The sequence below is a fragment of the Erpetoichthys calabaricus genome, chromosome 14 (genome assembly GCF_900747795.2).
Source record: "Erpetoichthys calabaricus chromosome 14, fErpCal1.3, whole genome shotgun sequence".
NCBI lineage: Eukaryota > Metazoa > Chordata > Cladistia > Polypteriformes > Polypteridae > Erpetoichthys > Erpetoichthys calabaricus.
Genome location: NC_041407.2, coordinates 40,966,682 through 40,994,023, shown reverse-complemented (window position 1 = coordinate 40,994,023; position 27,342 = coordinate 40,966,682). Strand labels below are relative to the sequence as shown.

The following is a 27,342-nucleotide window of genomic DNA, read 5'->3' as shown; positions in this document are numbered from 1 at the left end:
GGAGAGAAAAGGTGGTGTGCTGCAATCGGGCGAGGAGAGAGACTGCATTTTAACCTCTATTTTAACTGATTTATTTATTATGGATTTTGTCCCCAGGTTTCACTGGTTTTATGGATTTGCTATTTTTTTGGGTACTGTATTTTTCTGAACACTGCACAACGGACACTTTTGGTTTTACTTTTGACTGTTTTTAACAAAAGCACTTGAGCACTTTCCACCATTCCCTGGCTTCAATGAGATTTCTCAGCTCACCTCGGTCATAACTATCGACGGTGTTGGTTCAACAGACATGTGGGAAGAGGGAGTCTGAAGGGGACCGGCATCGTCACACTATTACACAGTAACCAGGTACATTACACAGTATTGAGAAAAAAATAAAACAAAACAAGTACAACTTGGCTTGCAGTATTATTCAGTAGTATAGAAACAGTATTCACACATTGGAACATAATGGTCCACATCCGACCTTTTAAAACCAAAGTATCTCCAGACAACAGCCACAGCACCTTTTTTCGTCAAAAGTTCTTCTGTGTCATCATGTTCAACTTTATCATCTGCTACAGCTTCCGTTTAGGAATGTTCTCCGTCCATTTTCACCGCTCAATACCTCTACTAATGCATGTACTCCGTTGTGTGCGTGTTTATTGGTGCAGCAGTGGAATAAGGTCCCCCTTAAACAGTTTCCCGCTGCGCCACACTCCGAATGTTGTTTAAGCTATTTAAACCAGTGTTCCGGTAGAAGAAAAATCCCTATCATAACAAAAAATGATTTTTGGTATTAACCGGTATACTGCCCAGCACTAATGTGGAATAAAATAATTAAAAACTGAAAATAAGTCAAAATAGGGTACATTACATCGATTAGATTACAAGGCTCAAATTTCACAGAAAAAAAAAATCAAAAATCACATACAATTAATGTACGTAAACAAAAGCAACATCACCTCAAGTCTTTCAACATGGGATGCGACAGTACAACAACACAGTGTTCACAGGAATTTGGCTAAGGATAACAAGAACATTTCTCTTACTGGTATCCCATTTTTTAAGATCGCTAGCTCAGTGGCATAAATGTGTACATGTCAAATCCATTAAGGAACACCTGCCATTGGATCTGCCGGACTCTTTTAGGAAAGTGTCAGATTCCTTTTGATGAACAGAAGCATCTCTGCATGTTCAGCTGTATGTTTCTGGTTTCATTAACAACATGACAGTGCACTAAATAATCTCTCACTCTGTACTACTGCATGGGAGTGAAAGGGATTTTCTTGACATCTGAGACAAAGTGAGGAACCAGTACTTAAGTGGTTTGTCTGAACGAGAAACTGTGGTCTCTTCCAGTTATGCTTCCAGATGTATGGCAGCAGGTACTGGAACATAGCACACTGATGCCACTGCATGTATCATCTATGATGTTATTAAACATACTCTTCAAACTACTTGAATGTATCTTAATTTTTTACATTCAAAATCTCTCATTTAAATATTTACCAATGTTGTTTCATGTCCTAGAGTGTGTATATAAACATAGGAAACTTCAGTTTCTGTATTACATCTTGCCTGAAGAAGGGGCCTGAGTTGCCTCGAAAGCTTGCATATTGTAATCTTTCTAGTTAGCCAATAAAAGGTGTCATTTTGCTTGGCTTTTCTCTATATTCATAATGGCTAACACGGTACAACACCCTAGTACTACAGATATACAAGACACCGAAATGTACCGCTACTACATGGAACTGAAGACCCGGTGGAAGAAACTGGCACACATGGACAGCGACATCTTCTTCTTAACTAAATGCAAAAAGGAAAATCTTATCCCGAAAGGCATCATGATAAGGAATCCAACCATTCACACTTATAATACTCGGTTTGCAGAGCAACTTTGTTTTAGGACATCTGCAAGGATAAGAAACCACTTAATCCAAATTTTCTACAACATCAAGAAGAACATGCAAAGAGAGATCCAAGACCTCATCCTGCTCCTTGGAAATGACAGGCAGGAGATGGTAAAGGAGCTCCATTGCTATTACAAAAGACTCCAGAAACTCCTTATTGTTAACAAAAAGAAAAAGCTGCATAGACTACGAGAGAAAGCTGGACACTTAATAGCAAAAAACAAAGAGCAATAGACCTGCATTGTTAATCTCTCCTCATACACACCAAATGAAGCAGAGATGTCGGTACTTACAAAGGGACTCTCATATTGTCCTGCAAAGCCCACTGACAACATCAGACTCTGCAGTGATATGGAAGAATTCTTCAGAAAACTCAGACTAAAAGAATTTTTCCACAAGAAAGAAAACAGTAACACACAGGAACCAACAACAAGCAGTTACAACAACCCCACCAATAAATCCACATGTACACCAGAAGCTGGCAGAAACTCTACCCTGGATAATTATATAGACTGCTTCCGACAGAGAGTGAAAACAGGAATCTTAAACAGGCAACAAAATCGGATAGAAAACATTACTAGGGATGAGCGGAGAGCCATACATTCACTAAGGGAAAATACAGAAATCATTATCAAACCAGCAGACAAAGGGGGTGCTTTAGTCATCATGAACGGGGTGCTTTAGTCATCATGAACACATCAGATTACATACAGGAGGCACAAAGACAATTGTCTAATACTATGCATTATCACAAACTGCAAGAAGACCCAACAGATCTCTACAAAAAGGAACTAAAAAAAATAGTAAGTAGCTTTCCTCTTGACATCAGGGATCATGTAAACAGTTTAATTCCTGAGAACCCCAAAATGGGTTACTTCTACATGCTTCCTAAAATCCACAAAGAAGGGAACCCAGGAAGGCCTATAATCTCAGGAATTGGCTCCCTTACAGAAAATGTTTCAGGTTGGGTGGAGCACATCCTTAAACCCCTCACCCGTAACACAACCAGCTACATCCAGGACACCACTGACTTCTTAAAAAAACTGTCTGCTTTAGGCCCCTTACCTGAGGGAACCTTACTGGCCACAATGGATGTTGAGGCACTTTACACTAACATCCCCCATGATGATGGCATATTGGCATGTGAAATGTACCTCAAACAACATGATTTACCCACAAAGTCAGTAATAGAAATGATAAAATTCACTCTGACACATAATCTATTCTCCTTTGGACAGGATTGCTACTTACAACAAATGGGGACTGCAATGGGATGTCGGTTTGCACCTCACTATGCAAATCTTTTTATGGCAAAATTGGAGGAAGATTTCATGTCAATGTGCATCGTAAAACCAATGTTGTATCTCCGTTACATAGATGACATCTTCATAATCTGGACTGCCAGTGAAAAGGACATCCTCCATTTTCATAATGAATATAATTGTTTTCACCCCAACATAAAGCTGAAGCTGAATTACTCAAAAACAGAAGTCAGCTTCCTTGACACCACCGTTCAACTGAAAGACAACACCCTTGTAACTTCTATTTTTCACAAACCGACAGACAGACGGACCTACCTGAAAAATGATAGCTTCCACCCCAAGCATATAAGGCGCTCCATTATTTTCAGCCAAGAAATACGGTACAATCGTATTTGCTCAGACCCAACAGACCGGGATCAACAACTGCAGGAGCTCAGACAAGATATCAAACAAGGTTACACCCCGAAAACAACAGACACTCAAATAAGAAGAGCTACTGCCATACCCAGAGACAACCTTCTGGAATATAAAAACAAAGACAACAAGGATCGCATCCCCCTTGTTGTCACCTACAACCCACATCTTGAAACACTTCGAAAAATTATAAAAGAACTTCAGCCAATACTAAACAATGACCAAACACTGAAAAATGTATTTCCTGAACTTCCCCTCCTGGCATACAGACAACCACCAAACCTTCAACAATTAATTGTCCGAGGTTCCCTAAGTGAACCAACAGAAAATGGCACATCTCCATGCCTACAGAAAAGATGCAAAACATGTGCCCACATCTATGATACAGACCGTATAGTTATACAACACTGCCGACTTGAACATCACATCAAGGGATCATTTTCCTGCAGATCATCTAATGTAGTCTACCTAATTTTCTGCATGAAATGTCCTGACACTGCACTCTATGTGGGAGAAACTGGACAAACACTCCGCCAGAGAATGAACTTACACAGGTTCCACATTAAACATGGCAACACAGATGTTCCTGTGGCGGCCCACTTCAACAGCCATGGACACTGTGAGAAGGACTTTAAGGTCACAGTGCTTATGGGCAACTTCAAAACACAGCAAGAGAGAAAAGAATGGGAAGTTAAACTCATGCTAAAATTTAATACTTTACAACATGGATTGAATAAAGACAAAGAGTTTTATGGCCAGATATGAGGATTGTTTACATCTCTCAGAATGACAGACAACCTGTCTACAGACCCACATTGTTTTGAAAAAAACTCATTACAAACTTCAAAAGACTTTGTTGGACAGTTATCTTATCCAGAGATCTTGACAATACATTGTTCTTTTCTCTCTTGCTAAATTAACCCTAGCCTGAATGAATCTATTAATTTTTTACATTCAAAATCTCTCATTTAAATATTTCCCAATGTTGTTTCTTGTCCTAGAGTGTGTATATAAACATAGGAAACTTCAGTTTCTGTATTACATCTTGCCTGAAGAAGGGGCCTGAGTTGCCTCGAAAGCTTGCATATTGTAATCTTTCTAGTTAGCCAATAAAAGGTGTCATTTTGCTTGGCTTTTCTCTACATTCATAATTGCTAACACGGTACAACACCCTAGTACTTCAAATGTATTTACAGAGTAATGCCCAGGATACACATTTGTGAAAATCTGTTAACACATGCAGTTTCAAAAGAATATTTATCCATATACACACCTTTGTACCCATATATATTTATATACAGTAGACCCCCGCAAATTCACAGTTCAGAGTTCATGGCTTCAGTCATTCAAAGATTTTTCCTTAGAACCTAACTAATAATTGTTAGTGGAAACCGCAAATTTCCTCTGCAATTTTTATGACTTTTTCCATGGCAATACTGTACTGTAGAGAGAACAGGAAGCAACCACAAAGGAAAATGCGGCTTGGGATGGTGAAAGTAGCCAATAGAATTTGAAACGGCAATTCCCAGCTGTCCCTGCAGTGGCTCTGATTGGTCTTCTGCAGAGGGTGCAGCTGCTGTTGGGGTCAAAGAATGTCAGCGTGGCTTTTAAAAAGGGGGCTGGTGACCAAAAGAAAAAAAAAGTTTTTGTAATTTGTGTTTCAAGTTCCTGTCTGTCTGCCTTCTGTTGGGTTAGCTGTACTTGTTCGTTTTGTCCTGGATTGTTCCGTGGTTGGCGTCTGAATTGTCTGCCGTCTGCCTGTGTACATGAGGACTGTAAGTGGATTCATGGTCATCCTGCGAAGAAAGGAGCGCTCCTGAACCCATACACCCGTCTTCACCATTTCAGGAACTAGCTTTAGGACTATCTTTATATTCCCATTCAATGTGCGGATCTCTGGACTATCTATTTTCATCATTACATCTCAACTGTTGCCATTTTTCATGGACTTTACTGTGTGTGTGTTGTTTGTGCTTTGTTGTATTTAATGTGTAATCACCATAAGGGGAACCGGAATGGTATTGTTTTCATTTATTTTATTTGTTTTCATTACATTTTTTATTTGCCTATAATTACCGATTTGCTTTGTTTTTGTCTCTGTGTGTTGAGTGCGTGCAAGTCAGGCTAAGGCTGGGTGTGTCCCTGGAATCTCCACCATAAAAATAAATAAATGATTGTCTTCTCGACGGTGTGAATCTTAACGGCACCGGACCGCTACAGCTTTATTCATTTCTCCTTGCTGCTGACTGACTGCTGCCCTGTGACGCATCTCCAGCTGAGAGTTCTTGCGTTTTCCATTTTATTCTTCTTAACCCTTAAACCGCCACTACCAGCTATAGTCGTTTCCCAGTGCCATTTGCCAGAACACAGGAGCGGAGTATACTCGGCGACGTACATTCATTGAACACCGCAACCGGCTATAGTCGGTTCCCAGTGCAATTTACCAGCACGCGGGAGCTGATCAGTCAGTGCCATACATTCGTTGAGCAGCCAGCTCATGACCACTGCCGCCGCCTGCAGCCTCACTGTCTCTGGGATTCAGCTACTGCACTAGACTAGCCTGCAAGCATCGGCATTTACCTCTCAGTTGGCTCTGTGATTTACTGAATTTCATCAATGGCATCAGGTGCACCTTGTACATACTGTTCCAGTAGTTTTTTTTAAATACAGTGGAACCTCGAGATACGATCACCTCTGTATACGAGAAATTCAAGATAAGAGGAAAGTATGAGCGAAAAATTCAGATCTAAATACGAGCATTGGCTCACGTAACGAGCCACGAGCCAGGCTGTGGGTATAGCTCGCGGCTTAGCGAGGGGGCGTGGTAGCAGTAGCGAGCCGCAGGGCGATCTGCGGTGTCTGCGTTTCTCACCTAAGTGCACAGGTGGGAAACTGCCCACATCCATGATTGCTCCTGTGGCTGATGGGCTGCAGCTGCCATGTCCTCCCCGCATATATAGAGAAGCGCGAGCCGGTTAAGGGGGAGAAGAAGTAAAAGAAAAGAGAGGAGAGGAGAGAGAACAGAACAGAACAGCGGTTGCAGGAGGAGGCAGGAAGCAGCAGCAGTAGGAAGTCGGTGCGGGAGAGCGAGCGAGTGCAGGCTCGCGTGTAGCTGAACAGTGAGCTGAACAGGCGAGCCAAACAGCTGAAGCAGGACGGTGTAGAGAAGGTCAGCTGCATTAAGAGTGTCTCGCCTGTTGCAGAGCCCGCATGGGAGAAGCAGATGAGACGCTGAGGCTAACAGAGAAGAAGCACCGGGGATTGTCATCTGTTTTTTAAAGACTTCTTCCTGTTGACGTTTTAACAATCCTTTAACACAACGTTATTCTTGTGTATTTTAAACCTCCACTTCACAACTGTTTTAAGGATTATTTATTTAAAGATTTATTGAATGCTGTACTGCACTTTGGACACCTGTTTTGATTCTTTTAATAATCAGTTATATTATTTACCAGTGTTATTTATTAAAGGTAGACTACAGTATATATTATTTATCAGTGTTATTTGTTAGGAAAATTGATTTTTATGTTAATATATTTGGGGTGCGGAACGGATTAACTGGATTTCCATTATTTTCAATAGGGAAATTTGTTCTAGATACGAGAAATTCGCTATACAAGCTCAGTGCTGGAACGAATTAAACTCGTATCTAGAGGTTCCACTGTAGTTTGTACAGTTCATTAGTAGTGTGTAAAATGATCTGTGTTGCAGTAATTGTGATGCTCTTTGCATGAAAAAAAATGTATTCCATTAAAATTTCACTTTTTGTTTGTGAATTGTGACATTTATTTAAAAAGTGCAGCAAAACAGTATTTGGCGTCCAGGGATGCATTAACCCCCAAGTTTGTGGCAGTTTAAGGGTTAAAGCCTCAAGATGCCACCGAAACGCCCTGCACTTTCTAAGGCGTCTGGCAATGAAAACGTGCATGCATGAATTACAGTACATATAGCGGTAACATCGGTATTTTACATCTACCACTGCGGGAGACATACAGTACTGTACAGTATATGGGTTAACCTTTACATTTTTTTAGGTAATGTATTAAGCTGAGTTTTAAATAACATTAAAATGTTTTGGGGGCATATTTACGGTTTAAACTATAAAAATAGGCATATTTTTTTAACCACATCCAAAATTTGCGTTTTTTCACAATTTGTGGGTGCTCTAAGAACGTAACCCCTGCGAATTTTGGGGGATGTACTGTACACATACATATATACACTCTGTATATTTGAGTGAAAATGTGATGTATCCATTGAACGAATATTTGATAGAGAGTATATGGACCAATAAAACAATGAATTGGGATAGAAATGTGATCTTTCTTAGACAAAAGCAAAAACAGGATTGCTCCAGTAAAATAATTTGAATGCAGAGTCATCGCTATTGATGTAGACACACATACCAATAAAACTAACATGCAAGTTATGATGTTCTGTGCTTGTTTGCAATGCTAAACTAAATATCAAAACTCTACACCAATAATGCTTCACAGCACAACATGGATTTCTATTCCATTGTGTTCTTTCAGAAAAATGATCACTCTTCACGTCCATAAAAAAAACATACTTGTAATATGATCCGCCAAAATTAGTATGTATGTTAAGTGACTCTTGAGCATTAACATTGCATTAATTAAAAAAACAAAGTAAAAGTCAAAACAAACTCTTCAATTACAAAAAGCTAAGGTAAATGAAATGCTTCCAAGTGAAAATACATAGTGTAGTTTAAATAGTGAAGTTCGTTAGTTTTCTAATTTTACGTAAGTCATCTTAGAATTTACTGTTTAGTTTCCTCATTAAAAATACAGTATGTGACCGACACTGTAAAAAATTTCAGTAAATTTAATGGTAAAAATACTGTAAATGGTGAAAATAAAAGACCTTTTCTGAAAAAAAGCAAAGTTACCTTATGTTCTACTGAAAATTACCCGTATATCTTAAACAATACATTTTTTACAGCCAAGTTCTGTAAAATCGATATTTTTCTATCTTCAAAATATGCTAAATACCATTTACTGATGCATTACAATTACACTGAAAAAATATGATAATTTTAGTGTAAAACTGTTAAATAGAAAAGGTAAACAACCGTAAAATGTAAAACGCTGTTTCAGTAAAACCGAAGTTACAATATTTGCATAAGGACACACCCCCTTTTACAATATTGTTCCTGGTGAAATGCATACCTTTGAATAGTAGGGAAAAAAACTTAAACACAGTTGGCAGACGTATTTTTCCCTGCATGCTGAAGGTTTTTTGAGGTTATGGAAGCTGAGTTATGGTTGGCTGTATTCAATAAGCTGGCACACCTGTAGGACACCAGACACCACAAAAGGAAACTTTTCTTCCCCACCAGACAATGTGCCCTCGTTTCCTTAAACACTGAATTGTTTTCAATGTGTATAATTAAATGGTACATGTTTGCTATTAGTTGTTACTTTACTGATGCAAGCTGTGTACTGGGGTTTGTCTTTGTTTGACAGTATTTTGTAATGGTTCATTGATTGGCATATTTATTACACTACATGAATTTCTAGGTATGGTTAAACATTCCCTTCTGTTGGAATGTGCTGCAAAGAAAAAACAGTTTTTACTAGAAAGTTATACCATAGACCTAAAAATATTGTCACCTTATTTATTACAGTAAAATTTTGGCAACCCATCTGCCAGTTTTTAATCGTAAAAATAAAATTTTTTTATAGACCTAAAAATACTGTCACTTTTTTTTTTTTTTTTAAACGGTAAAATTTTGGCAACCCAGCTGCCAGTACTTTACCGTAAATTTAACATTTTTTTTTACAGTGTAGAAAAAAACTAGAGTGGGACATCCACTACTCTGGATAGAGTAGTTTGCAATGCTGAATGTCCTTTAAGCAGGAGTATGCGAAGGTGGAATGCTTAAAATGGCCAACTATTTTACATGCGACTGTCAGAGCATCTGCAACACTTTGCTATGCAAAAGCACCCTATGCTACTGCCAGCGGGAGTGTATGAGCAACACAGAAAAAGCTTGGAACTCCTGCATCACTGATGTCTTTTATCATATTTTTGGCACTGTCACAGACCACAACGTGCACATAACTTTTCGAAATTCTTGAAATGCACGTTCTACTGTGTGGGCTGAATGGGAGCCTCGAAACTGCTTTGCACACAGCATAACACGCTGGAGAGCATACTTCTCATCAATCCAATTTGAAGTTAAGCTGATGATAGACACTGGAAATGCAGCGCTGCTCCAAATATCAGTGGTGAAGCCAACAGCTGCCATGTTGTGCACTAAGCTGCCAAAATTCTTTTTTTTACAAACTCATGCATCCTTCTCTGTGACATGGGCATAACTTGGAATGATGTACTTAGGTTCTAATAGATTCCGAAATGCCACGTTGACAACTGACAGTGGCTAATTCTCAAGAACAATATGTTGGCAAGTGCTTGTTATTTTCACTGCCCACAGGTTATTGTTTGACATTTTTTCCTCTCCTTGCTACAGTCTGCCGCAGCTTTGACTGATGCTATGTGACACCAGAGACAATTTCGTCAGGATTATTCTTATATTTACTTTCACAATTTACAGTCATCTAAGCTTTGACTGTTAATTGTAAAAGAACACATTGCAGACAATTTGCATTCCGGTTTTTTTTTTTTGTCTCGTTAAGGTTCACACAATCATTCATGTATGTTAAAAGTATCAATAATAAGCATCGGAGCATTTTTACGAGTACTTGAACGCTACATTGGACCAAAATCTGATACCAGTATGTGTATTGTTGCATCTCTACCTTATTCAGTAGAACCCTTGTTCTTGCTGTGTGTTGCTCAATCTAATCCTTAATCTTTTCTTTCATCCATGTACCTGTGATGCACTTAAGCTTACTAGCATATAGTTATTTAGCTCTGCCTAATGACTCTGTATATAATGAAAAAATATTTGCCATTTTACAGTCTTTCGAAATTTCTCAGGTGCTCAGTAAGTTTCTAAAAACATGCACCAAGGGTTTATATATGTGCTTAGTAACCTCTTTAAGTCCTCAAGGATAAATGTCATCTGATCCTGATGATGTTAGACTTCAGATTTCAACCCCTACTTCTCCCTCTACAATCTCCAAATCACTCCATACCTCCTTAGTGGTCCCTTTTACTGCTGGGTAGTTATTCATTTACTGACATGTAATTACTTCAGAAAAATGCAAGTTCTGAACAACTGCTATTTCACTGTCTGTGTATTCTTAATTTCACCTTTACTGTTCCTGCTATGCTTCATCTCTTCCTTGACTACTAAAACACAAAGAATCTGCAAAACTCCTCTCTAATTTACTTTTATCCATCCATCCATTTTCTAACCCGCTGAATCTGAACACAGGGTCACGGGTGTCTGCTGGAGCCAATCCCAGCCAACACAGGGCACAAGGCAGGAAACAATCCTGGGCAGGGTGCCAACCCACCGCAGGACACACACAAACACACCCACACACCAAGCACACACTAGGGCCAATTTAGAATCGCCAATCCACCTAACCTGCATGTCTTTGGACTGTGGGAGGAAACCGGAGCGCCCGGAGGAAACCCACGCAGACACGGGGAGAACACGCAAACTTAGCCTCCTTAATATCCATCTTAAAGGCTGCCTTCATGCTCTCATATGCCCATATACTTATCTTTAGAGTTATTAGTTATATGCCATATATAGCTTTTTTCCCATTGTAGTTTTTATCTCCTTACTAGGGGGCTCTGCCCCCTGCTTGCTTCGCTCGCCAACCCCCAGGTTTGGTCCTGTGGAAATACAATTTAAAGTGTTTTTTTTCCATGGGAATTGCTACTTATGCATTATGTTCACTTTTTATTTTAAAAATTTCAGTAAAAACAATATTTGGAATTAACTTTTCTTCAAGATCACATTGAATTTTGATTCCTTGTTCGGTCTTACAGCATGATAATGCAATGTATAACTGGCCATGAGTGAATATTCTTTCTTTGTCTCTTACAAATAAACCGACTTTTTCAAATGTTTGTCCTTGCAAAAGCTATTCTCATAGGAAACTGTAAACAGTTTAATACAAATGGCATATCAAGATCTCCTTTTTGCCCTAACACCATTTCGAGTTCATTCAATAAAAATAAGACTTTCTGATAAAACAATCTACGGTACTTACAAAAGTGGGAATATCCAGAGCCGATGTAGCCGGTGGCATTGTTATCAAGAAGCTGCAGATTTCTGGCCATTGTGGATTGCACATCATTGTAAGAAAAAAATCTGGCCAACCAATAGTTCTGGATATTGCCATTGCATCATGATAAAATACTACTAATACTAATAATACTACATTTTATTTAATAGGTGCCTTTCTGAGCACTCAAGGTCACCTTACAATAAAATTAAACAACATTAGTAAAATTTAAACAAGAATGATAAATCAAAATTCAGTAAGTAATAAACAAACAAAGATAACTGGCAGTAACAATGCAAAATTTACAATTGCTATGCCAGTTTGAAAAGATAAGTTTTGAGGACAGCTTTAAAATGTGTTATTGAATCGAGCTGACATACACGAGACGGAAGAGAATTCCAGAGTTGAGGAGCACTATGACAGAATGCTCGAGCTCCCATAGCACAGAATTTGATGTGTGGTACAGAAAGTACAGCTGCAGATGAGGATCTGAGTGAGCGAGAGGGAGTGTAAGTCTGTAGGAGATCAGGGTTGTGGAGAGCTTTAGATAGATAGATACTTTATTAATCCCAAGGGGAAATTCACATACTCCAGCAGCAGCATACTAATAAAGAAAATATTAAAGAGTGATAACAATGCAGGTATACAGACAGACAATAACTTTGAATAATGTTAACGTTTACCCCCCTGGGTGGTACTGAAGAGTCGCATAGTGTGGGGGAGGAACGATCTCCTCAGTCTGTCAGTGGAGCAGGACAGTGACAGCAGTCTGTCACTGAAGATGCTTCTCTGTCTGGAGATGATACTGTTCAGTGGATGCAGTGGATTCTCCATGATTGACAGGAGCCTGCTCAGTGCTCGACGCTCTGCCACAGATGTCAAACTGTCCAGCTCCATGCCTACAATAGAGCCTGCCTTCCTCACTAGTTTGTCCAGGCATGAGGCGTCCCTCTTCTTTATGCTGCCTCCCCAGCACAGCACCGCGTAGAAGAGGGCGCTCGCCACAACCGTCTGATAGAACATCTGTAGCATCTTATTGCAGATGTTAAAGGACGCCAGCCTTCTAAGGAAGTATAGTCGGCTCTGTCCTTTCTTACACAGAGCATCAGTATTGGCAGTCCAGTCCAATTTATCATCCAGCTACATTCCCAGGTATTTATAGGTCTGCACCCTCTGCACACAGTCACCTCTGATGATCACGGGGTCCATGAGTGGCCTGGTCCTCCTAAAATCCACCACCAGCTCCTTGATTTTGGTGGTGTTCATGTGTAGGTGGTTTGAGTCACACCATTTAACAAAGTCCTCGATTAGGTTCCTATACTCAGTGAACTTTTGCAAGTGGCAGGACTCCGAGTTGTATTGGAAGTCCGATGTATATAGGCTGAACAGGACCGGAGAAAGTACAGTCCCCTGCGGCGTTCCTGCGTTGCTGACCACAATGTCAGACCTGCAGTTCCCGAGACGCACATACTGAGGTCTGTCTTTAAAATACTCCATGATCCATGCTACCAGGTATGAATCTACTCCCATCTTTGTCAGCTTGTCCCTTCAAATTTATTTACTGAGGAAAATATGTTTCCATTAATAATATCATTAAGATATTATAATGCAATTACATTTGCTAATGGCATACATTAAAAGGAATGTGTGTTGTACTGGGGGCGGCGATAATGAGATGGGGGGGGGGGGGAAGAATACACCAACCTATTACACACCAAAACTCTACTCCAAGTGTAACCTGTAGGGGTGGAATGTGAAGGCTATAAGAAAGAAGCTACAAACAAACAAAAAAAGTAAAATCTGCACAGAAAGCAGCGAAAAGTAGTCCTTGAAATAGGGTTGAATCAGGCTGGGACCTGTGGGTACTCAATGGTTATGTGCAAAACAAAAAAAATAAAAACGTGGGTATATCAGGTCTGAGTACAGAGTACAATTTTACACATGCTCCCAGGTTCAGGCAAAAACATTACACTATGTACCATACTCTATAACATTGTTTTTCTCCCAGTTCTCCATTTTACTCCGCAGCAGCCAAGTTTTACTTGATGCTGGAAAGAGCTCCTTTGTTCTGTCCTTGAATATGAAAGCCATTTACATATTTTGACAAGCACTACTAACATCTTTTTGAGAATTCTGTATTACCTGATGTCAGAAAGGCACTGGGAAATACCAAATAATTGATTATCAATCTTGAGTTAAGTCATGTGTATGTGAGAACAGTTTAAAATCATTACTTCAAAAATAACATCACAAAATACACTTGTTTATGATTGAGCATGGCTAAGATTCTGAGATATTTTAATTCTGATTGTAACTAACTTCATAAATACATCTAATCTCAGTTTTACCACACAAGTAAACCACTGAAAAGGATATACTACATCATCTATCACAAGCAACATGGACTCTCGCACCTGATGATACAGAAAACCAAAAAAAAAAAAAAACATGACTACTACAAGAAAAGGATTCATTTGTAAATGAAATTTGAGAGAATAGTAGTAATACTGTCACATGTACAGAGTACAAGGACATTTTTAATTATGTTAAACCAACAACATGTGACACACATTACTACACTCCGATGTCTTTATAAACAAGAAAGAATTAAAACAACTTGATTTTAATTAGTAAAAAACAAATTCACTTACCTGATAATTAGTGTGTATACAAAAACTCTGTACAATATGCAAAACATTTTAAAAATGGTCGTCTATGCTAATTCTGCAGTTTAAAATAAGTGTTGCTGGGCTATCATGAGTGATGCATGCTTGCTAAGGGGCAGGATGCATATGTAACTATTATAACATCTGCTGGAGCTGCTACTCCAATTCAAACAAGTGGCACGTTTTATTAGCCAGTCAGTTTAGCATTTCAAGGTGTTTGCATGCTATCTTTCTTCCCAGAATTCCATACAGAATTTCTGCTTCCAACTGTTTTGTTTTTATAGTATACACAGTATATTGAATAACAGTACACTAATGAATTAAAAAAAAAAAAAAACTTTTTTGCTGCCTTTTAAAAATCACATTTTCCAGCATGTTTGAATTAGGCAAGGGCGGCACGGTGGCGCAGTAAGGAGACCTGAGTTCACTTCCCGGGTCCTCCTAGCGTGGAGTTTGCATGGTCTCCCTGTGTCTGTGTGGGTTTCCTCCGGCTGCTCCGGTTTCCTCCCACAGTCCAAAGACATGCAGGTTAGGTGCATTGGCAATCCTGAATTGTCCCTAGTGTGTGCTTGGTGTGTGTGTGTGTGTGTGCCCTGCGGTAGGCTGGTGCCCTGCCCAGGATTTGTTCCTGCCTTGGGATTGGCTCCAGCAGTCTCCCGTGACCCTGTGTTAGGATAGAGTGGGTTGGATAATGACTGACTAACTGACAGAATTAGACAGTATAGTAAGTTGTTGGCAAACAAGTTAAAAAATGCCAATTTGTGAGTACTATGAAGACAAGTTATTGACGATTGTGTTAGGGCTTGTTTATACTTCACATTCCGAACGCGTATGCATCATGGCTGCTAAGCGTTTCCAGGTCCACAGAAATTAATGAATGCAATGCCTGCGCAAGTTACAGTCCCAGCAAAATGTTGGGGGGCGCAGTGTGATAAAAGTTGGAATGTGACGTCAGAGTCTCGGTTTACTATCTACCTGTGACAGAAAGTCGCTATGCAGATCCTACGGGATCGATGTGCGCGCTTCGATGTTTGATGAATGGTTCAATATGGTAAAACAAAATGCCAACATACAGATGCATTTGTGGTGCTTTTATATTTAAGCGTCACATATTCCCCATTGTAATGACACGGTACATTTTAAAAGTCTCACATACCATCTTTTGTGACTTTTTTTTTTTTTTTTTGCAACTTCACAACAGCAACAATGTACAGCCACAGAGAAAAAAAAAATGAACATGGTGAAAAGGTGTATTTTGTGATTAAAGCGGAAATTTCGGCTTTACTCTCGAAATGCCCACTTTAACCTCATAGATTATCATTAAAGCAGACCGTCACAAAAGTCATCCCAGTTTTTAAGCGCTACGAGCTTCTGGGACTTCCTCCTGACCGGACAACAGTGGCAAGCAGCAATAGATCACCACACAGAACACATTAAATGTATGATATTCCAACTCTCTGCACATTTAGAATCCTTAGATTTATTTACACTTGATATCACTTTCATGATGAAATGCATTATAAAGTATGTATGTTACATTTTACAGATAAATCGTTAATTTCGTTTAATGAATACTGTAATTACACACATGGGGGTGACACGGTGGCGGAGTGGTAGCACTGCTGTCTTGCAGGGAGTCACGTCGCTGGTATTCCCTGCTTGGAGTTTACATGTTTTCCTGCTGGGTTTCCACAGTGTGCTCCAGTTTCCTTCCAAAGATATACAGATTTGGTGACACTAAAATGACGCTAGTGTATGTGAGTGCATGAATTCTCCCTTGCGATGAGCCGATGCCCTGTCTAGAGATTATTTCTGTCTTGTGCCCAATGCTAGCTGGAATGGGCACATGCCTGGGTTGATGGATTTAATCATTAAACATCCTTTTCAGAGATATTGCGGCAATGTGTCATCGGAATTTAATGGGTGTTCCAGGCAATTCACAACACAGCAAAGCCGAACATGTTCTCACTGCGATAATATCTCGTACTGCCACCTGGTGGATTCTTTCCTGATTTACGTAAAGTATGCGTGCAAGTATAAAGAGTAAAAAGCTTGTGTAGCAGGGGCATCCGCTGCAGCATGCGTCATGTAAAGTATAAACTCGGCCTTAAAATACATTTTAAAAGACCCAGAGGAGGATGCATTTATTGTGTTTAGGTTTTGACGACTCAGTAACTACAAGTAAAAGTAGTATGGAAAGATATGTATTAGAGGAACTAAGATTATTACAATATTTTGTCAGACAGGTAATGGAATAAATTTAAAAATATTTGATCACTTCTGAGTGTACCCTCAGCACCTTTCCTTGATATCCTTCTGTGTTTGAACCTTTGTTGAACAGCACTCTTTTCAAGCACATTCCCATAAAGGCAGCTTCTCAGACTTTCATTTCAAACCCCTTTGTTCACCTTCTATCCCCTTTTATACTTTTGTCTTTGAAGGCGACTCTCAGCATGTCCTCCATGCCTTTACTTCACACGAGTCTCATATGCACGTTTCCACTTTTGATAGCATCACCAAAGCCAAACTTACCAAAAAAGATTGCTTGGGGGGACTGGACAGACGGACAGACAGACAGACAGACACTCACCTTAGACTTTTAAAATATAACAAAAAGTTTATGGCATATAGATTTCTTGTACGGAGTTGACTGTTTATGGAACTGTATGTGATAGACGTCTGTGAACATTTTTTTTATATATAATAAAAATAATATTAATTTGAATGTAGCCACTTTCCCATATACAGTATCTGGGACATATGCACATTTGAAGTATATAATTATAGAACTTGTAATCCGCTCACATCTGCATTCTAGTACATAATGAGGGCTACTACATTTTATAGCACTCCTCCTACATGGAGGGTGATGTGGAAAGAACATTACAACAATTGAGACTAACCATTCAGCCCAACAAGGCTTGACAGTTTTATCCATTTGAATGCTTTAAAGAAAAATAAATAAATAAATAAATAATAATTAAAAAAAAATTCAAGTCTAGTTTAAAAAGTCTACAGAACTATTGTCTACCACACTACTTGATAGCTTATTCCATATGTCTGGTTCTCTGTGTACAGAAAAAACTTCCTAATGTTTGTGCAAAATTAACATTTTTTTGACCTCCTTTTGTGTATCCAAACCTAACATTTTACTTCTTACATGTGGAACTTTACATTTAATTACATTAAACTTAACTTGCCACAAATTTACCCAAGCTTGTATGTTGTCCTAGTCCCGGTGTAATGATAGAATGGATTTTAGATTATCTGCTAAGTTTAGTATCATTCACAAACTTAACCAGCTTGTTACTTCCTATATATTCCTATCCAAATCATTTATAAATAAAACAAATAAAGCCTATTTGATGAATCACATGATTCAGAACATCCTAATTAATCTGACATTTATTTCTCCAGAGTGGGGAGCTTGAAGTGAGTTTGATTATGGAAAAACTGCAGACATTTGGGCTTATAAGAAGAAGAATGCATACAATGCAAAGCTTTGAGCATTACAACATTTTCATACTTAATTATTTTATAATACTGCAAAGTTATTTTTGAATATCTGGCTACTCCCTCAACTCACCTGGTTGAAAATTTCTGGAAAAGATTGAAAATTAAACATTGGTTTCATCCGTTATAAAATAAACACACATTATTGCACAATATAGATATTTTAAAAATAAACTGAAGGAAAGTTAAACCTCAAAGTTAAACTGACAGTAGGAGAAACAAAATGGAAAAAAATGGCTCCAAAAACTCAAACAGAAAAAAGTCCCAAACCATAAAGGAATGAATGTAGTGCCGATAAGAATTCAAATAAGTTTAAATGTATCAGAAGGATGTCAGAAATATTAATACATCTGTCAAATATCCACTGTCAAAATGCACAGACTTCACATTTTCTAAAATTACTGTACATTGCCAAAGGATTTCAAGGGAAACTGTTCATAAAGGCCATGAATAATTATGTTAAGAAAATATTCCTTCTGTAGTCTGTAACATCACCATTGATAAAAAATTAGGTATAAAAATACTATAACAAAGAGAGCTAAATACCTGTTCAAATGAAGTTAACACATAATTAAGTATTATTTAAAATGGAATCATTCAGAAAGATAGTGTGCAAAAGACAGAATAAGCTAAGCAAATAAAAAGAAAAACAAACAATTCCAGAGACTGTAAAATGAGAAACAGAGTTCACCTTATGTCGGTCTACAGAATATGTAGCAGAGGACAGGTAAGCTGAAACTTTTTCAACCTCAACCAGTTTTCTATAAGGCATTTCAAATTAAGTTTTTTTGTTAACCAGCATAACTTCCGGCCTTTGATTTATATGCAACAAGTGAAAAGACAGTGCATTTTAACATTAAAACACATGTACGGTTTTAATAATTTGGTAATTTTTGTAATTTACTTTTGGTAACTTTTGTAATTTGGTCAGTGTGCTGCTAAATCAGTTGCTGTACACATCTGTTCGGATCAGTCACAATTGCATTTAATATACCTTCGCTTATGGAAAACGTGAAATTCTGCAATTGACTCTCTGTATCTGAAATGTCGGTTCTATGCACACAGATCAGAGAATGGCAACTTTGAAAGTTGCCCAATTCTCTTAATACCACACACATTTAAAAGTTGTGAAGCAGAATATTTTTTGTGCCAAAATAATCATCCTCATACACTTACACTATCACTAGAACCAGAACACTGTTACTGGTCATTTCTAAATAGCTGTCACTATTACAACACAAAAAAAGCACTTTACATTCTAATGGCCCATGTATCAACAGCTGCCTGCCTTCACTACCTACAGTGCAGTTCACTGGAGGCATGTAAGCTCTATGATTAAGGTGTGTGTGAGACAATCTGGAGACAAGTAATATCAAGGATAATGGAAAAGAGGGCTCGGTCAACCAGTCTACTAGAAGGAATATTTATTTGAAAAACAGAACAAATATTGTTCATACATCTTTGGGGCCAATGGCATCCAAGCCAGGTTAAAACCATGTAGAAGTCCAGCCATGCTTTGGGTAATAAGGTTGTTAAAATCATCCTGTCGGGGATACAAACGATTTTACTACTTCTATTGTGTATCTGAGGTTTTTGTTTTTTTTTTTTAATTTGGATTTTTAATCTTTTCAAGGATGTATGCTGCTTTTTTTTTTAGGTAAATTGACTTTTTCAAACTTCTCCTGCTTACTGTATATTGTAAATATTACCACTATGAGCAGCATTAACAGATTACATTGATGTAATTCATAAATTGCAAAGAACTCCACATTTGAGAAATCATCATGATGGCATACAGGGTCAGTTGATGGCTAGTCTCACAGAGCCAGACATACATGTTTTTCAAAAATAGAGCTGCAACATTTTAACCACACTGCTTGTCTAAACTCCATTTGCTATTATTATGCCATATAGTTGACAGTCAAAAATGACAGACACATCAAAACACATGGGTCCGATGTAACTAGAGGTGTCTATGTTTACGTGTATGTGTCTCGTCTGTCGCTGCACTACAATGTACAAATCAATCATTAAGCTTTAGTTTCTTTGTGCTAACGAGTTACTGAATTGATAACAGCAGTTTTAATTTTTTACTTTCTTTCAGCATCAAGTCTTTTGTTCAGACTCAAGAAATGTGGGGATGTGTTTTTAGGAAGAAACGACATAAGCAATTCTATTCTCGTCAACTATTCTAATTCTATTCGCTATTGTCTCCAACTTTTTAACAAGTTGTCCCCAGAACTGTAATCTTGTTACATCTACTAATAGATGGCAATCTTTGAGAATATAATAGGTTTAAAACGGCCAAATAGTCTGAAAAGTTGTTCGCTCCTCGTTTTAATTTAAGCAGATATTGCAACACACTTTGTCACAGTACTTTCAATTAAGTTCCTATTAAATCAATTGTATACAGAAGGTACTGTATCAAAAAATAGTTTAAAATTATATTAGAAACAAATTCTTTCCTTAGATGTCTCTTTAACAGTGTTTTATTAGAAAAAGGGCTTCTGGAACTGTTTTGTGAAGGGATAGGACATAAGGTGTCACGTCATCTTTTGTTAGGAAAAATACCTGCAATGTAATGCAGATATAAACAAAGCTACATCTCTGGGCCCTTCCGTAAGTAACATTAAGTACTGCACTGGATTTTTATATAGTTGAATGTCATATATTTATTTAAGGCAATGGCCGCGGAGCCAATCCACGTAAAACAACTACGTCGTTGTCGTGTATAAGTACTGTAAATAGAAATGCCTCAATTTACGTTGTCCTCCTATTAGGAAAGAAATGGACTTCTTCGACTTAATCGTACTATGTTTGCGACAATTCTTCCTTGACACCCTGGAGACTACCTGTGCTCTTACTAATGTAGGCCAAAGTTGGACATTAACTAACCGCTTTTCAGTGAACCAATCTTCTCTGTCGTAGCAATCCTACAAATCTATTCCTGTTGTACTTTCCAATCAACAATCAGGTGCACTTTTCCCTTTAAACAATCGCCCCATTACAGTCCGCACATTTAAAAAACATTATTACAGTCATCTAACACATGTCCCCAAAACCGTAAACCGGTGTCCCGAGCATAGTTTGTGTCGCTATTAAAAAACCCTTCCTTGTGTATTCGCTCGGTGTCAATGTCCGTTTTTACCTACCTGCTAATGCTCTTAAACTGTCCCACAAATACACCAACTCCTACTTTTTCAAAAACTCAAGTAACTGCCAGCAAGCCTACCGGAAATTCGACATATATAGGAGCCAATTCATTGGCTGAACAGTAAAGGAAAAGGCGGGTCACAGTTTGACTACAGCATGCTGGGGTGTCGCAACCCGATCTGCGGTGCCTACCCGATTTGCGCGCGCATGCGCACGCATGCGCAGAGCTTAACTATTACGACTCGGTGCGATCTGCGTTTTCTTTACTTTGCGACACGAGTCCCCATCCGATTTGTCTCGCGCACGCGCTCTCTGCTTAACTAAAATTCATTTCACGACGCAGCCCGATTTGTTCTGCGCATGTCGAATGTTTTACGACACACGAGAAAAAAGTTACCGCGGGATTTTAATTTCTCGGTCTGTATTAACAAAGTAGAACTTCCACCATGTCGCTACACGATCTGCGGGCCTACCAGATTTTTGCGCGCATGCGCACGCATGCGCAGAGCTTAACTATTACGACCCTGCACGATCTGCGTTTTTTTTTACTTTGCGACACGAGTCCCCATCCGATTTGTCTCGCGCACGCGCTCTCTGCTTAATTAAAATTCATTTCACGACGCTGCCCGATTTGTTCTGCGCATGTCGAATGTTTTACGACACACGAGAAATAAAGTTACCACGGGATTTTAATTTCTCGGTCTGCATTAACAAATAGAACTTCTGCCATTCGAGTGAGAAGGAGAAAGAAGAACGCTGTAAAGAATAGGAGCATATTGAATTTTTTTCCTGGCAGAAGAATATTTTACAATTCTTTTAAAGAGAGAAGTAAATTGGTATCCACTAACGAATGTTAAAATGTGTTTTTTCTTATGCAACTCCCCAACATTAGACCACAATATCTTAGTCTGTGTGTGAATCCTCGCAATCCCAGTAAGTGTTGTGTTTTTCTCATTGTATGAGTTTCAATAGAAACTCCATTTTTAAACTTCACCTCTGCTTAATTCCCACTTCTATCAGTTTATGATTTACTTCTGGTTTATGAATGGAACTGCATACACTTTGAAAGATTTACACCAGATAATAACCATTGTTTTTTTTGCTGTTTTCTTTTTTTTGTCCAGTGATGCCCTTTGCCATGCACCCTGGTCAAGTCTTGTGCTAGTGACTGTGGTGCTGAAGAGAGAAGATTTCTGAAGACCCTCTTGAAATGGAGCTGCAATTGGATTAACACAACAACAGTATACTTGCTGAGAATGTCCACAGGGGCCTGGGGAGGCTGTGACCTTGTGACCCTGAGACGTTGTTTTGTCAATCATCCTGACCAACTTGACCTTTTTGTGTTCTTCAACAGGGCCATCTGACCATCAGATATATTTAAGGAGAAGGACCTTTCAATTTTCCTCTTGTGTACTTTTTAATTGAATATATATTTTTTCATTTTCATAAAGTTATATATATTTGTTAAGCAGTTTAGCAGTTTGGGCTTTATTAGTATTAAAATATGTTAGAGAAGTTATTTGTGGAATAATTTTAATGATCAAAATAGCAAAAAATGTTACTTTAAATTTTCTGTGCTCTGGGTAAAATATGTTAAAGCTATGTGGTGATTTTTTACAATTTTATTTTTGTACATTTGATATGTTTTTTTAGGTGCATTGTTCTCACATTGTTCACTTTTGTTGTTCTCATAACATTTACTCAAAATTTGCATGAAAAGTGTTTTTCCTTTTTCATTATTCAGTTATTAACTCACAGTTAAGACACTATAGAGGTGAATAAAAGCTATTTAAATTTGAGTACAAGACGAGCAATAGTATCACAGAAGATGGTGCTGGGGTTGTGCTTTATGTGGGTTAGACATGAAATGAAGATTTCTTTTTCTTGAAAAAGACTGTTTATGCAATCCACTAGTATCAGCGCAACAGAGTTTTGATGCCCTACGACATGTGTATTTCATTAATAATAATATGTAAAGTTATTTTTAAAGAGTTTTTCCAGGGATGAAAAGTGCATCAACAGTTCATTTTTACATATATACACACTTATTTTGACTAACTGCATGAAAGCCTGGTACAACAGCTGCACCAAACCTGCCAAAAAAGCCCAGTAGAGGATCATAAAAACATCACAAGACGTTCAATGGAACTGAACTGCCATCACTTGATCATCGATACAAGATTCCCTGTGTAAGAAGAGCTAAAAACATCATCTAGGAGAACACTCATCTTGGACCAAACTTGTCTGAGCTTCTCCCATCTGGCAGGCATTTCAGATATATAAATGCAAAGAATTATTATCAATCTGTATGCTACAAATAGACAGAAAAAAAAAACTTTTTTCCAACTGCTATAAACTTATTGAACTCGTATATCTCCTCAATCTGAAATCGTTTTCATTGATCATGTACAATTAATGTAGGTAGTGTAGGTAATCTATACTGCTGTGCATTTATACAATTGTTATATATCTGAACTATTTCACATTGGAATTTAAATGCACATGCGCACGCAAATCGGGTAGGCACCGCAGATCGGGTAGCGACAGTCCCCATCCGATTTGTCTCGCGCACGCGCTCTCTGCTTAATTAAAATTCATTTCACGCCGCTGCCCGATTTGTTCTGCGCATGTCGAATGTTTTACGACACACGAGAAATAAAGTTGCCACGGGATTTTAATTTCTCGGTCTGCATTAACAAATAGAACTTCTGCCATTCGAGTGAGAAGGAGAAAGAAGAACGCTGTAAAGAATAGGAGCATATTGAATTTTTTCCTGGCAGAAGAATATTTTTCACTTCTTGAAAAAATGAAGACTTTTCAATTTTACAACGACTTGAAAGAATATCTTTTACGGGAAGAATTTAGCAACAATTTAACAGTCAGAGAGCGAAGTGAAATACGACGTGTGTCCGTGAATTTTAATACTGTATGTAATGTTTATTGAATGCTTTTCAGTTTTTGAGAATACAGTATATACTGTAATATCTAGATATATTTAGGATTATCTGACGTTTTGTTTAATAATTGGAATATTACAAAATTTACCGTTTTAAATAGGCTGTTGATTTCAATGAACGCGCATGAATATTTTGAAATATGCAAAACTTTTAATAAATTGTGTTATTAAAAAAACTGCTCAGGTGGATTTTCCTGTTATTTACTGATTTATACTTGATTAATGGATTAGTAGGTTTTCTCTTTTTGGGAATATGAAAATCTGAACTGTCTAGATGTATCTCAGATCAGGTGTCTAAATTTTACAGTTCTTTTAAACAGAGAAGTAAATTGGTATGCACTAACGAATGTTAAAATGTGTTTTTTCTTATGCAACTCCCCAACATTAGACCACAATATCTTAGTCTGTGTGTGAATCCTCGCAATCCCAGTAACTGTTGTTTTTCTCATTGTATGAGTTTCAATAGAAACAAAACCAGGCTGTTTCATTTGCAAAATAAAGCACACATTATTAGGAGTACTATGCTTTGTTACTGGGTAATTAGTGTATGCCTTCACTTATAATGTGATGTGGTCATACTTCAGTTACATGCAAGGAACTTTTGTATTCTGTTCTTTCTTAATTTTGGATAGTCCATCATCCGTGCCCTGGCTGCTCTACAGGGTGTATCAGGACAGGAGGCAAAAGACTTATTTCTTGGTGGCCCAGAATACAGTATCAGGTAAAAGTCAAGTCTATGAATGTTTGAAGTAAGTGTTTAAATATTTCTTGTTTATTATTTTTATATTTTACTTGCCTTAGTGATGTGCAAGAATTTAACCGAAAGATAGGGCAGCAATTAAAGAAGGAGGGAATGCTGTGATATCTGTTGGAATAGAAGATGATGCTACTGCCCAGTCCTTTCAGAATCCTTCATTTGAGTCTTCGGTCTGAATCTACTGCATCATTGCCAAGTATTCTGGGGTAATGTATCTTGTTTTGTTTACATTTTGTTTTTCTCCATATTCCAAGCTCATTTACTTGACCTTAGCTTTAATAAACTGGATGGCTGTCTCCTTCACAATTGATTTTAAAGTACTATACTATTCATTACATAAAAAGCTCTGAACAATTTAGTCCATTCCTGTATTTGGTACTGTCTCTCCCCCAACACTCCTCAGTGTAATCATTAATCTACAACCACTAATTTGCTTATGAAAGAACTGATGAAGCAGCTTGCACATGTATACCAAAAATATAGAATGCCGGCTATAAATGAAAAACCTTTCAAAATACTTTTAAAACTCCATTTTTAAACTTCACCTCTGCTTAATTCCCACTTCTATCAGTTTATGATTTACTTCTGGTTTATGAATGGAACTGCATACACTTTGAAAGATTTACACCAGATAATAACCATTGTTGTTTTTTGCTGTTTTCTTTTTTTATTGTCCAGTGATGCCCTTTGCCATGCACCCTGGTCAAGTCTTGTGCAACTGACTGGTGCTGAAGAGAGAAGATTTCTGAAGACCCTCTTGAAATGGAGCTGCAATTGGATTGGCCATCTGACCATCAGATATATTTAAGGAGAAGGACCTTTCAATTTTCCTCTTGTGTACTTTTTAATTGTATATATATTTTTTCGTTTTCATAAAGTTATATATGTTTGTTAAGCAGTTTAGCAGTTTGGGCTTTATTAGTATTAAAATATGTTAGAGAAGTTATTTGTGGAATAATTTTAATGATCAAAATAGCAAAAAATGTAACTTTAAATTTTCTGTGCACTGGGTAAAATATGTTAAAGCTATGTGGTGATTTTTTACTTTTTTTTTTTTTTGTACATTTGACATTTTTTTTTTTAGGTGCATTGTTCTCACATTGTTCACTTTTGTTGTTCTCATAACATTTATTCAATAAAATTTGCATGAAAAGTATTTCCTTTTTCATTATTCAGTTATTAACTCACATTTAAGACACTATATGGGTGAATAAAAGCCATTTAAATTTGAGTACAAGACGAGCAATAGTATCACAGAAGATGGTGCTGGGGTTGTGCTTTATGTAGGTTAGACATGAAATGAAGATTTCTTTTTCTTGAAAAAGACTGTTTATGCAATCCACTAGTATCTGTGTTTAATAATGTGATATGTTTTCTGTCAATATACAGTGATCCCTCGCTATATCGAGCTTCGCCTTTCGCGGCTTCACTCTATCGCGGATTTTATATATAAGCATATTTAAATATATATCGCGGATTTTTTGCTGGTTCGCGGATTTCTGCGGACAATGGGTCTTTTAATTTCTGGTACATGCTTCCTCAGTTGGTTTGCCCAGTTGATTTCATACAAGGGACGCTATTGGCAGATGGCTGAGAAGCTACCCAGCTTACTTTTCTCTCTCTCTCTCTCTCTTGCGCTGACTTTTTCTGATCCTGACGTAGGGGGTGTGAGCAGGGGTGCTGTTCGCACACATAGACGATACGGACGCTCGTCTAAAAATGCTGAAAGATTATCTTCACGTTGGCTACCTTCTGTGCATCTGCTTCGTGAAGTGACATGCTGCACTGTGCTTCGCATACTTAAAAGCACGAAGGGCACGTATTGATTTTTTTATCTGTCTCTCTTTCTCTCTCTGCTCTTGACGGAGGGGGTGTGAGCTGCCGCCTTCAACAGCTTTGTGCCGCGGTGCTTCGCATACTTAAAAGCCAAACAGACCTATTGATTTCTTTGCTCCTTTGAAGAGGAAGATATGTTTGCATTCTTTTAATTGTGAGACTGAACTGTCATCTCTGTCTTGTCATGGAGCACAGTTTAAACTTTTGAAAAAGAGACAAATGTTTGTTTGCAGTGTTTGAATAACGTTCCTGTCTCTCTACAACCTCCTGTGTTTCTGCGCAAATCTGTGACCCAAGCATGACAATATAAAAATAACCATATAAACATATGGTTTCTACTTCGCGGATTTTCTTATTTCGCGGGTGGCTCTGGAACGCAACCCCCGCGATGGAGGAGGGATTACTGTATAATTCTTAAGGCTTGGGGAATTGTTGAATTATCAATATTATACTTCAACTGCTGATACACAATTTTTTAAATTGTACTAAACATATGTATAAAAATTGTCTGTTGATGTACACCATCAGAATGGGAAGATTTACGTAACTGGTCAGGTCAGATCAGGATGGGGAACATACACTGGCACAGCATGTTGCTGCACCCACCACATGACAAAACAGCTCGGGATCCCAGTTGGCAACACCCCAGGCAGACAAAAGTCCAGTCCCACCCTCTGGTAATGACCATCTATATGTCGCAGCCAGGTGTTACGTGGGTGTCCCCT

The 27,342-nt window shown here is 38.1% G+C and overlaps 1 protein-coding gene across 1 annotated transcript in view; it reads right to left on the bottom strand.

Moving 5' to 3' along the window:
• The window catches only part of LOC114664699 (alpha-taxilin-like), a 148,669-nt gene extending 127,471 nt beyond the window's left edge, over positions 1–21,198 (bottom strand). Inside the window, exon 1 of the mRNA XM_051936330.1 lies at positions 21,068–21,198. The gene's annotated coding sequence lies outside the window, so the exon portion shown is untranslated. The remainder of the gene's footprint in view (positions 1–21,067) is intronic.
• Positions 21,199–27,342: the final 6,144 nt, after the last annotated feature.